Here is a 12374-nt window from a genome sequence, read left to right as displayed (position 1 = left end):
CTCAATCGCTTCAATTGCCTTCGACATGCGTTATCGAACGCCCTCTCCTTCCTGTTGTCAAGTCGGAATGGCCGGCTTCAAACAAATTACACCAGTGATAGACTTGTGTACGGCTTATAACATGCTCACCATATACACTCTGAAGTTTTATGAATTTCAGTAGGATTCAGACTTTTGGCGTTCAAAAAACGTATGACAGCTCTGATTTCCTCTTTTGACCAAGTTTCAAGGTGGGCCGCCATCTTTAAATTCGTCTAGAAATTCATTGTGCAAAATGATGCACTTCATAATTTCTGGAATATCCGTAAGGAAATAAGGAATAACATGTCGTTTACAGAATTAAAAAATCTCCACTGATTGCTGAGCAATGGGCATTTTTTGGTTATTTCTGAAAGAGCCCTCGTACATTAATATTTGTGTGACATTTTTATAGTCCAAAGCTTTGGGTTATCCTCGTAATTTCTAATTATTTTACCACTGTCAGAAAGAACTTAATATCTTCTATCTTTTTCATATTGAATGGTATAAAAATGGCTCTTTCATCACAGTCTCAAATACAAACACAATCCTCACTGTCCACAGCTTGTTTCATATTTTCTGTATGTTTACTCAAGATGGCGTTCTGCCCTCTAAATCTGTCGTCTGCTTACGGAGTTGCCGTAGTTCAGCATCCGAGCTGTAAACATCGACGAAGAAGTTAAAAATTACAATTTCTAAGGTATTAGACAAACAATAACAATTGCTTGCTACCATTTGGATATGGATTAGGTCTATTACAATATACGTTTACAAGAATTTAATAGACCTGCCTGCCTGATCACTGCTGAGTGGACAGAGGCAAATCGCCGACTAACAGAAAAACACAATTCATCATTAGCTATATTTAATGTTAGAAGACTTGCACTATGTAATAGAATTAAAGAGTTATGAATGAAAAACTAACTGTGTCGATTGCGGCAAAACTGGCTGGATCTGGGTCAGCCCAGATACTGTCCTTTTGTTGGTTAGGGAGATTGGGGAAAAAAAGAAAAAATCAGTTCATTTGTTTGTGTGAGTCTGGTGATTAAAAGAAAATTAGCTACCACCTCTCATAACAGTCTGAAGGAAATGAGAAAACAAGCAATACCTTTGTTATGTTCTAGGAACTCTTCTGTGAATATCGGGATGTCAAATGTTCCATTTTCATTGTCTCAAGTGGTCCATCAACCTGGTCACAGATATAATAATAATCATAATAATAATAATACATAATAATAAAATCAAATAATAATAATAATAATAATAATAATAATAATAATAATAATAATAATAATAATAATGATAATAATAATAATGAAATTTATTTAATTGCGCCCACTCCTCTATACAATAAAGCTCTAGGCGAATAAACAATAACTTCAATCCATTCAAATATCTCTCTCTCTCTCTCTCTCTCTCTCTCTCTCTCTCTCTCTCTCTCTCTCTCTCTCTCTCTCTCTCTCTCTCTCTCTCTCTCTCTCTCTCTCTCTCTCCCACTCACTAACTCTATCTCACTCCCAGTCTCTCTCGCTCTCTAACTCTCTCTCTCTCTCTCTCTCTCTCTCTCTCTCTCTCTCACACACACACACACACATATGTTAAAAAGTTATTTTCATTACATATAGCGAACATTAAATAAAGATTTCAAACTTAGAACTCCAGTGAGCATAACTTTTACTTAATAAGCAGTCATCAAAAGAACAGAGATAAAAAGAAAAATGGAGCTTTCATACGTGCAATATCCACTAAACATGCTAAAGCGCTTTTACAAGGGGTCATGGCTAACAGCAACACGTCACATGTAAAACATGACATGGCGCCTGTTAGTCGATAATATTACAAATTTTTTGGATAGAGACAACGCTTTTAACAGCCAGGTACTCATTTACACCTGAGTATGTGAGAATGTGAGCAAAGAGCCTTTTCCAACTATGTGCTGTGTGAGGCTCGAACTCAGGATCTTCCGATCCGAAAGCGAGTGTCGTACACTAGACCACATCATCGCACATGCAAGCACATCTTGTAATCACAATCTATTGTAAATAAATAATTGGGTGAAATTATGACACATTCTCACTAAAAAGAAAAAAAATCAAGTATAACTTACCTGTCCTTCAATGTAATCTGCCCCATTTGCATCATCTGAAAATGACATTGGTAACCATTATTGATTGGCAATTAAACTTTTACAATTTAAATTAAATTGAGCTTTATATAGCGCAATATCCACTAAATGTGATCAAAGCGCTTTACAAGGGGTCCTAGTCAACAGTAACATTTAAATGTAGGGCGGGAACATGATGCCTTTTAGGCCAATATTACAATTTTTCGGACAAAGACAACGCTGTTAACGGCCAGGTACTCATTTACACCTGAGTACGGTGAGAGAATGTGAGTAAAGAGCCTTTTTCCCCAAGGACTCAACTATGCGCCGAGCCCGAGGCTCGAACCCAGGACCTTCTGATCCGAAAGCGAGTGTCATATCACTAGACCACATAGCTGCACAGAAGAACTCAATGCATAAAGCAGAAATCTTGGAGCTTAAATTTTAAGGATAGAGATGCATGATTCTGACAAATAATGTAAAATGACATTGGACATTATTGATTTTTGTATAATAATTATTTGAAACTCTCGAAATGTACAAGTCGGACATGCCAAATGAATTTAATAGAGTAAATGATATACGAATATTGAATATGACACTTATTTATGTAGTAGATATTTAGTTCTCTATATTATCAATTAATTGACATTGAATACTGTTTATATAATTGATAAATTGTATCTATGCATAAAAGTATCACAGAGCATTTAAAGGTTTTTTAGAACCTATTGCTCTTAAATGATACGATTGTAAATCTCATACCAAACCCCATCTATACCCACTACCTGCATGTTTACTATTATTTTTGTTGCCTGAAATAGAATTCTCTCCATATGAAATATCTTATTAAACTGCCATGCCTCAACCGCCTCCTACCCTTCCACTTCCAATGGCAACCTGCTCTTTGTTAAAAACAGCAAAAGACTTATTTATTCAAAACTGACAAAGACAAGTTTTTAATTGTTTTTTGTTTTAAGGGTTTTATGGCGCTTGCGACATATTAGGTCATATCAGCACCATTAGAAAGAAGAAAATGGATTAGTTAAAATATTCTAGCAGCCAGAAAAATAAGACAAAGAGGAATTGGTTCAAATAAGGAACAGATGTAGATTCCATCAATGTACTTAGTTTGACATCACCTTAAAGTCTCATCTAGACACTAGCACAGCATCCCACTAAGAGGAACACACTCAACTGTTTACAGAATAAATAACTAACAATACATAACAGAGAGTATGATGTACAAGAAAAAAAATATCCCTCCCAGTCAAGGACTCCAGTCAGGGCTGGGACAAAACTAAGTACACTGTAATCCCATTCTAAGACAAAGGACAGAAAGCACCTTGGAAAACAGATACAAGGGATAGAGGACAAAGCGTGACCTCCTGTCCTCCATGGGAGGTCAAAGGACCCCGCCCAGAAATGTCTAATTGTTCCTACGACCATATAATAGTAAAACTGGATAAAATTTGGCTTTGAATGACTAATTTTCAAGAAAAAAAATCAGAATTTCAGAAGAAAGATCAATATTGATCTAAAACACAAGATTTCCACTCTGATTCATACGAATTAGCAACTTAAAATGCTTTGGATTGCTTCAGAGAGACTCAATTTGATCATAAATCTAATTTGAATTATAACAGCACTGTTTTCATCAATTTTTACTCCAAAATTCGTAAAAAATCATTTTTACCTAATTGAACTTTTGCATAATCATCTAACTACACACCGATTAAATCTGTACAATGAGTGGTAGATCTGGGATATAATCAAAATACCTGCGTCAAACTTTTTATTACCTACTTGAAGAGCTCAACAACTAGACCAGCAGGCACTCTACTACATGGGCTGGATTCTATGCCCATTGACGAAGTTGTGACTCTAACCAGGAACAGACGGCTTGGTCCCAATATCTGGATTCTCTGTGACCGTGACACTTTATGCTGATGTAGCATAGCACCTTATAGGAGCCGTACTAATGTACAATGCAACTCATACATACAAAATACCTTTTAGATTTCTTTTCAAACTGCTTCCTGAAACTTTTGTATGCGTCTGTCTTCTGATAAGCCTCTAATTCTTTCTGATATTTCTCCTTCTCCTTTTCAGCATCGTCCAGGTAACGCTGTCATTTTAAAGATAGTTGAATAGTTAAGTAGGCCTATTATTACTTTAAATATAGGCGGCTCTGTGATCTAGTGGTATGACACTCGCTTTGGGATCGGAAGGTCCTAGGTTCGAGCCTCGCGCTCGTCGCATAGTTCAGTACTTGGAAAAGGCTCTTTACTCACATTCTCTCACCGTACTCAGGTGTAAAATGAGTAACCTGGCCGTTAACAGTGTTGTCTTTGTCCGAAAAATGTAATATCGCCTAACAGGCGTATGTCCCGTCTACATGTTAACTGTTGCTGTTGACCAGGGACCCCTTGTAAAGCGCTTTGAGCACGTTTAGTGGATATTGCGCTGTACAAAAGCTCAATTGTTTTAATTTTTTAAATAGTGTAATTCTGATAAAACGAACACTGCCAGACCAGAATGATTAGTCGACTTTAACTCACTCAATCCTAGAGATGTTGCTTCTTTTCGAAATTGGAAAAAATGTATTAAAAATGAGCATATATGAACATAGATAGTTATATTCAGCTATCATTAACATGTCAAAAACCAAAAATATTATTAGCTTTGATACTACGTCTATAATTGTCTCAGAAAAAGGTAATAGGGAATGAGATTAACAAAAGAGTAGCGTCCCTTGATTGGACGTCACCCATAGTCTGTGACGTCACCGGTGGAAAAGTTTTTATTAGAGAGAGAACGTCATGTTGGTTTGTGCACATGGTCTCTCGTCCTCGCGTCGCTAATCTCATTCCCTATAAATAGGCATGGGTAAAAGTAACCCAAGTAAACTACGGATATAGTCGGTGTTAGGTTTGAGTGAGTTAAAGCAAGGTTGTCTTTATCTACTATCAATGCGACACACTTAGACATCAAGAGTAGTCGACAAGAGATGATTGAGTAGAAAATTGCCAGAAGATAATAGAGAATAAAAAAATTTTCGCGGCGGTGGTGGGGTTTGAACCCGCGACCTTATTGGTACAACTCCGCCTGGCTGGTGAGAGCGTGACTCTACCGTATGAGCTATCTCACCAGCCAGGCGGAGCTGTCATATCAATAAGGTCCCGGGTTCAAACCCTCCACCGACGTGAAAAATTTTTATTCTCTATTGTCTTCTGGCAATTTTTACTCACTTCATCTCTTGTTGTTGCCAACATAAGTGCCTGCTCCACTCTCTTTTCTGAATTAAAAATCTGACAGAGTCCTTAACATCTCCTTACCAACTATAGGAAAATCGCCACATACATTACGATACAACCGACATTTTTTCATTCAAATTTCTTTTGTATATCATGATGATGATGATGATGATGATGATGATGATGATGATGTTGTTGTGTTGATGCTGGTTTGTTTTTTTTGTTGTTTTTTTTGTTTTTTTTTTTGGTTTTTTCGATACTACTATGTTACTAGTGTGCATATGTGTGAGTGTGTCTATGTCAATATTGTATTGTTATAAATGTGTAACCAAATGACAAATTGCCACTTTTTTTGAGGAGAATAAAGATATTCCACGGTATATTAAAGGAAAAAGATATTTTTCCTACAATTATGACAAAAAATCTAAAACTTTAGATATGATAATTGTTTTGTTTTGTTTTGTTTTGTTTTATTAACCTCAGGCATGGGAGACACCCAATGTTTGTCGTCACTTTGCCAGTTTAGATTTATCTCCATCTTTTAAATACGACAAAACAGGTTATAGAGGGGTACTGACCTTAAAAAATAAAATAAATAAAAATTTTTAAACTCAAAAATAAAGATATGATAATTGTGATTGTGATGATAAAGATGATGATGATGATGATTATGATCATAATGATGATGATGATGATGATGATGATGATGATGATGATGATGATGATGATGATGATGATGATCATAATGATGATGATCAATGTTGAAATGAAAGCAAAACTTACCCGTTTTTCCTGTGGAGGGAGATTACTCCATTCTGCACCCAACATTTTAGAAATTTCCGCAAACGACAAATTGGCATTTTGGACCTGACATGATCCCGCCTCTCCGTGAGAAATCGCAGGTATCCAGAAAGAGGTTGTTTGGGAGCGTTAAGATCTTTCATTCCTTTCTTCCTTTTCTTCCCTTTAGTCCATCCTCCTTTTCTTTTCACCGTCTGTGGATATTAAATGCATTGTAAACAATGCGGCTATGTGGTATGACCAGGGTTGCCAGATTATTTTCAGGCATTCTGCCAACTGGATTAATAAAATCTGCCAAATACCAACAAAATCTGCCAAACCGTACTATTTATAGTACCACCTTTGAAAACTCATCAGTTTTGTTAAACAAAAAATTCCGCAAGGCCGATGTCCATAATTTTTTTTTTTTCATTTCCCAAGTTTTAAAAAAATCACTAATACATAAAATTGCCATGGAAAACGTGGAAAATAAAATCTGCCAAACTGCCAAACCGTTTTTTTCTTCTGCCAGACGACTTCAAATTCTGCCAAAAAAAAAACGACATTTGGCAGAAATTCTGCCAAATTGGTAACCCTGGGTATGACACTCGCTTTCGGATCGGAATGTCCTGGGTTCGAGCCTCGCTCTGCGTTTTGTTGAGTCCTTGGAAAAAGGCTCTTTACTCACATTCTCTCACCGTACTCGGTTGTAAAATGAGGATCTGGCCATTAACAGCGGTGTCTCTGTCCGAAAAAAAATGTAATATCGCCTAACAGGCATTCATGTCTCGTTATACTTGTTACGTGTGTGCTATTGGTCAGGGACCCTTTGTAAAGCGCTTGAGCACAATTAGTGGATATTACGCCATATAAAAGCTTGTTGTTGTTTTTTTTCAAACAATGTGAACAGATTTTGCAGGTCTGATTCCAGACGCAATAGAGAAGAAAAGTGTGATGTCAAACAACTGGTTACTATTTGATTGGAAATGTAAAACACTCTTCCTGGGGACTGGATACACACAGTATGTAATTCATCTTCCATTTTCTGGTTATCAGAGTGATGGTATCTTATTTTCCAGTATAAATATGCGCTGGTCGTCAATAACCATTATTCCGTAATCCTAAGAATACTGCCTGTCATCCTGCTACTTAACCCTTAAAAAAATAAATAAATAAATAATTGAGCTTTATATAGCGTAATATCCACTAAATGTGCTCAAAGCATAATTCATTTTTTTTAATTATACCTATAGACAGTTACTCTCATTCACACCTGAGTCGAGTGGGGTAAAGTATGTAAAGTCCTTACCCAAGGACTCACATTGGGACCAACTTTTCCCATGCTCACTGACCATGCTTATTATTGCTTGACTTTTACGACCCCATACCAGCGCCATCGAGTAAACCAGAACAATTCTTACCTCGACAGTCAATGGTTCATTCAGACCTGGGGCAGAATCTATTGACAAGCCTAAAGAATGAGAAGAAAACATTTAAATCATTCTAAGACTTGCAGCTAGCATACAAACAAAAACAAACAAAAAAACAAAAACAAAAAAAATCTTAAACTTAAAATCTACATTTTCTTTGCAAAATTTCTTTAAATCAGAATTATAATCAACTTATCCTCATTACCATATATAATGCAAAATTCATGGCGTTATAAAGACATTTTCAACAGTTTTAAATGCTAGGAATACATTTATCGCATTCCAATTATTCCTTTCTTTTATTCTTCGAGGAATTATGGATACTGGATAACCTAATATTTTTTACATACTTTTGAGCAACAGAACATTCCAAATAAAGATAAACTAATTAATAATAGATTTATCAAACGAAAGTTGTCTTAAAAAAGCGTCTCCTCAGGGGATTCTACTGCAACTGATTTTTCTTCTGAAATTCTGGTTTTTTTTCTTGATTAAATTAGTCATTCAATCCAAATTTAATCCAGTTTTCTATTATATGGTTGTAGGAATCTAGGAACAATAAAAATTTCTGGGCGGGGTCCTTTGACCTCCCATTCATGGAGGGCAGGAGGTCACGCTGTATCTTCTATCCCCTTATATCTGCTTTCCAAGTTGCTTTCTGTCTTTGAATTGGAATGTGATTACAGTGCACTAAGTGTTGTCCCATCCCTGACTTAAGTCATTGACTGGAGGGAAACAGTCAAATGTATAGCAGGGAGATGATATTTTTTTCCTTGTAAATCATCTCTTTGTTATATATTGTTAGTTATGTATTCTGTAAACATTTGAGTGTGTTCCTCTTAGTGGGATCCTGAGACTTTAAGCGTTAAGGTGATGTCAAACTAAGTATATTGATGGTATGTATATTCATCAATGATCTGTCAGAAGTATAACAAGTTATGTGTAATGTTTACCACCAACCAATAGCTACAGACTTATAAAGATTTTATCAAACTTAAATACCGTCTGTCATAAATGGAAATGGCTTGATGTCAAAAAGAATTCCATCAAAGACACACACACACATACACAAACACACACACACATACACAAACACACACACACAAACACAAACACACACACACACACATACACAAACACACACACATTTACAAATTTTCACCTGTGTTATTATGACAATCTAATTTAAATATCTATGTATTTTGTGTTTACTTGAAAAGGCCAAAGGCCGAACGTCGTTTGTTTTGTGTTGTTCATTTATGAGTCAGATTTATTCCCTTTATCTTTATCTCCATTTTATTGACTCATTTAGGCACCTCTATTTATTAGTTTCAAAGACATAAGGCCCTTGAGCCAAAGAACTATAGAACTGTGTTCAGTCTATTCATAATTTTGATTCAACGTAAATTCTAAAAAAAAAAAAAAAAAAGGGGGAAAAAAATAAGTAAACAAACAAACAAACAAACAAACAAACAAACAAAAGAAAACAAAAAGCTGAACAGCTGAAATTAAGAATTCTCTTTTTCAAAGCTAAAAATATAATGTGTTTTAGGTGGACAAAGCTATGACATGGTGAATAAATTAAGATGATGAGGATGAAAATGGTGTGATGATGATGATGATGATGATGATGATGATGATGATGATGATGATGATGATGATGATGATGGTGATTGATGATGATGAGATGGTGATGATGATGATGATGATGATGATGATGGTGATGATGATGATGATGATGATGATGATGATGATGATGGTGATGATGATGATGATGATGATGATGGTGATGATGATGATGATGATGATGATGATGGTGATGATGATGATGACAACGGGTGAAAAAATCAAAAAAGAAAGAAATGATGATGTTGGTAAAATGAAACAAGTTACCTTGTGATAAGTCTGGATTGCCTACACTAGATAAAAATGGAGTCTCTGTAGGAAATCTTGAAATTGAAATAGAATAAATTTAAAAAATTAGTAGCAATGATATAAAAATAAATATCATAACAGCCATAATAAATAATAATAATAATAATAATATATAAAAATAATAATAATATATAATAATAATGATGATGATAATATAATAATAATAACAATAATGATAATAACAATAGTGAAGAAGAGGAGAAAGAAAAAGAAGAAGAAGAAGAAGAAGAAGAGATCCCTTGTACATTGCTTTGGCACATTTAGTGGACATTGTGCTAATCAGCACACTTCCACCATTTATTTTTTTTCCAAAAAAAATAATAAATAAATGTAACTCACCCAGCATCGACAGTGAGAACGTTGCTTTCTTTGGAGACATCGTCATCAAACGGTTCAAAGTGAGATAGACCTCCAAGAGAATTCAAATCCATGTCTGTTGATTCCTGTTGAATCAGCAAGAGAAAATAATAATATATGATATGATATAAGTCCATATTTATGTAAGCTTTTACAGTCTGCTCTTGTGCATTTGTGAACGTATTTAATTCACGTCTCTCAAAACTGGGCATGCCACATAGTGGAAGGAAGTGTCTGAATTAAACTTTACTCAAAGAGTATTTTTTCTTGTTTCACAATGAGCGTCATTCATTCTTTCTTTCTTTCAATTTTCAGGTCTGTAAAGATGAATAATGAGCAAATATAATTCTTGAAAAAAAAATATAGATATATATATATCAAAATTCAAGAAGACAAAAATGTGTACTAACCAAAATGTAATAAAATAATCTATTAAATGAATGGGGCGGGGGGGGGGGGGTGAAGTGGCAGAGTGGTTAAGGCATTGCACTGTGACTGGAAGGTCCCGGGTTTGAGCCCGCTTCGGAACTTTCATTTTATTTTTCCTTGAGCAAGATTATTAACACCCCAAATTGCTCACTGGACAACATGTGTGATTCCTGTTGACATCGGGACACCTTGTTTGAAGTTTGAAGAAATTTATCCTAGGCGACGATGTCTAATGATGTCATGGCGGAAGGGAGATTAAAAAAAAAAAAAATAAGTGAATACATGTGTTGCCTAATTCCAGTCCATTGATTGGTGTCATTTGAGTGTTGTAGCTTGTGTGCATGAGTTGATGTGATTTTCATTCACTCATAGAAACCATAAGTTTGAGAAATTTTGTTTACGCCTTAGTTGTCCTTACAATGGTATTCACAGTGTTGGACAACTAAGGGACAGAATAAATGGCAAACGCTGGATATCAAGAAGTCAATAAGAAATGTCAGGTCAACCAATCTAAAATAAAATTAAATTAAAATTAAATTCTAGAGTGAGCTGAAAAAATGTTTGAGTTTGGTCTGATTGATTGTGGTTATAAAGTATCCAATTGGCAATATTTTGGTCATTTGTTTAAACTTAATTAGCGAGTTTGTTTTATCTCCAAGAATTAAGAATGCGATCTTGAATTTGTGATGGTTTTACAGCGCTGTTTGCATCGTCTGCTGACGTTGACCTTTGACTTTTCCTTCTTGAGGTCAATCTTATGACTGACGAGTCTGCCCCTTTTTCCCCCAAACAAAGCACGGAAACTAAACTTGGTTATTGCAAAGTCGATGAGAAAAGCAAGAAGTCAAACCAACTTATAATTTTCAATGCAGTAACAATAACATTCAATTGTGAACTTTTCTAATAAGACTTACCGGCTCAATGAACTTGACATGTGACGCAGTGTTTTGATTCTCAATTATCCTTAGAGGGGAAGGTACAATTCCAACAAGATGGCGAAGCAAAGGGGAGAATGCGGAATAATTTAGGTTTACAGACAAATTGATATTGACCTTTGACCTAGATTTATCCCTGGGTCTGAAATTATGAACACTGAGAGTTATGTTAAGTTAATCCTGACCTATGTGTCATAAAAGCCAACTTGCACGAAGAAAACTGATAATATTTGTTTTAAAGCAGGTTCCTTTTGTCACAAAAATATTTAAACCAATTTTCCCGGAAGTACCATGATATTGAATAAAGTGAGTGCTCCGTTGCTCGGAATTATGCAAATGAGGCAGACGAGGCCGAAATTTACCGAACTGCCAGACGAACGAACTTGGCGAGGGATAGAATGTCGATTGCCTCGTTCAGTTCATTTGTCTGTGGTAACCAGTAAAAACGTTTGTGCTCTCTACGATTCTTAGCAATAAGGCTATAAATATATACACAAAGGAATTTATCTATATTAGCGGAGATAAACTTGGGAAGTTATTTTTACTCTGACGTTTTGGATTGGATTGTACGGAAGGTAAAGTTCTGGGGTTTTTTTTTCAATTTTCGTAGAAAATATACCGTTATCATCATTCGGCGGTGCCAGTCAGTTCCAGACTCGACGGTGTGTGTGTGTGTAGTGATGTGTAGTGCCAGACCACGATTATTATTCCATTGAATTTACGAGAGTGCCTCGTATAGAATGCATTGTTTCTAATCGATTAAAACACATACGTAGCCGTTGCCGATCATCAGAAATCAGATGGGTTTGAGTTTTATAAAGGGAATATAATGTGATTCTTATTGATTTTATTTATTTGCTATAATAAACGGTATAATTAGCGTCATTCATTTAGAGTTTAAATTGTCATCTTTTATGTTCATGAAACATAATTTTTATTGTTTTATTGCTTCTGTGCGTGTAGCCAAATTACTCACAACATCCCCAGCCGGATATAACGTACCTTCACACATAGCTATGTGTAAAACATGAACGTTATAATTATAATAGAATTGATGAATTTAGTGGAATAACATAAAAGGGCTATAAAAAAAAAAAAAAATAACAAAGGGCTAAGCGAGTCAATTTTT

General features: G+C 35.3%; 1 protein-coding gene and 1 pseudogene across 3 annotated transcripts in view; one reads left to right on the top strand and one right to left on the bottom strand.

The window, feature by feature from the left end:
• The window catches only part of LOC144960611 (uncharacterized), an 87187-nt gene that overhangs the window by 26210 nt on the left and 48603 nt on the right, over positions 1-12374 (top strand). Inside the window, exon 1 of one of the 2 annotated variants that reach the window (XM_078893834.1) lies at positions 11589-11820. The exons of the other annotated variant lie outside the window; for it this stretch is intronic. The gene's annotated coding sequence lies outside the window, so the exon portion shown is untranslated. Of the gene's footprint in view, positions 1-11588; positions 11821-12374 lie in introns of those variants that run through there. 2 annotated transcript variants of the gene reach the window in all.
• Positions 610-11479, bottom strand: LOC144960404 (high mobility group protein 20A-like; annotated as a pseudogene). The gene is made up of 7 exons (XR_013642849.1): positions 11225-11479; positions 9864-9967; positions 9483-9538; positions 7581-7630; positions 6163-6374; positions 4135-4250; positions 610-676 (listed from the first exon to the last, which is right to left on the bottom strand). The product of XR_013642849.1 is annotated as a high mobility group protein 20A-like (transcript).

This window comes from Berghia stephanieae, chromosome 15 (assembly GCF_034508935.2).
Source record: "Berghia stephanieae isolate SIO BIC M18660-M18661 chromosome 15, UCSD_Bste_1.3, whole genome shotgun sequence".
Lineage (NCBI taxonomy): Eukaryota > Metazoa > Mollusca > Gastropoda > Nudibranchia > Aeolidiidae > Berghia > Berghia stephanieae.
The sequence above is the reverse complement of the archived record's forward strand: the minus strand, read 5'-3'. Positions and strand labels throughout refer to the sequence as shown.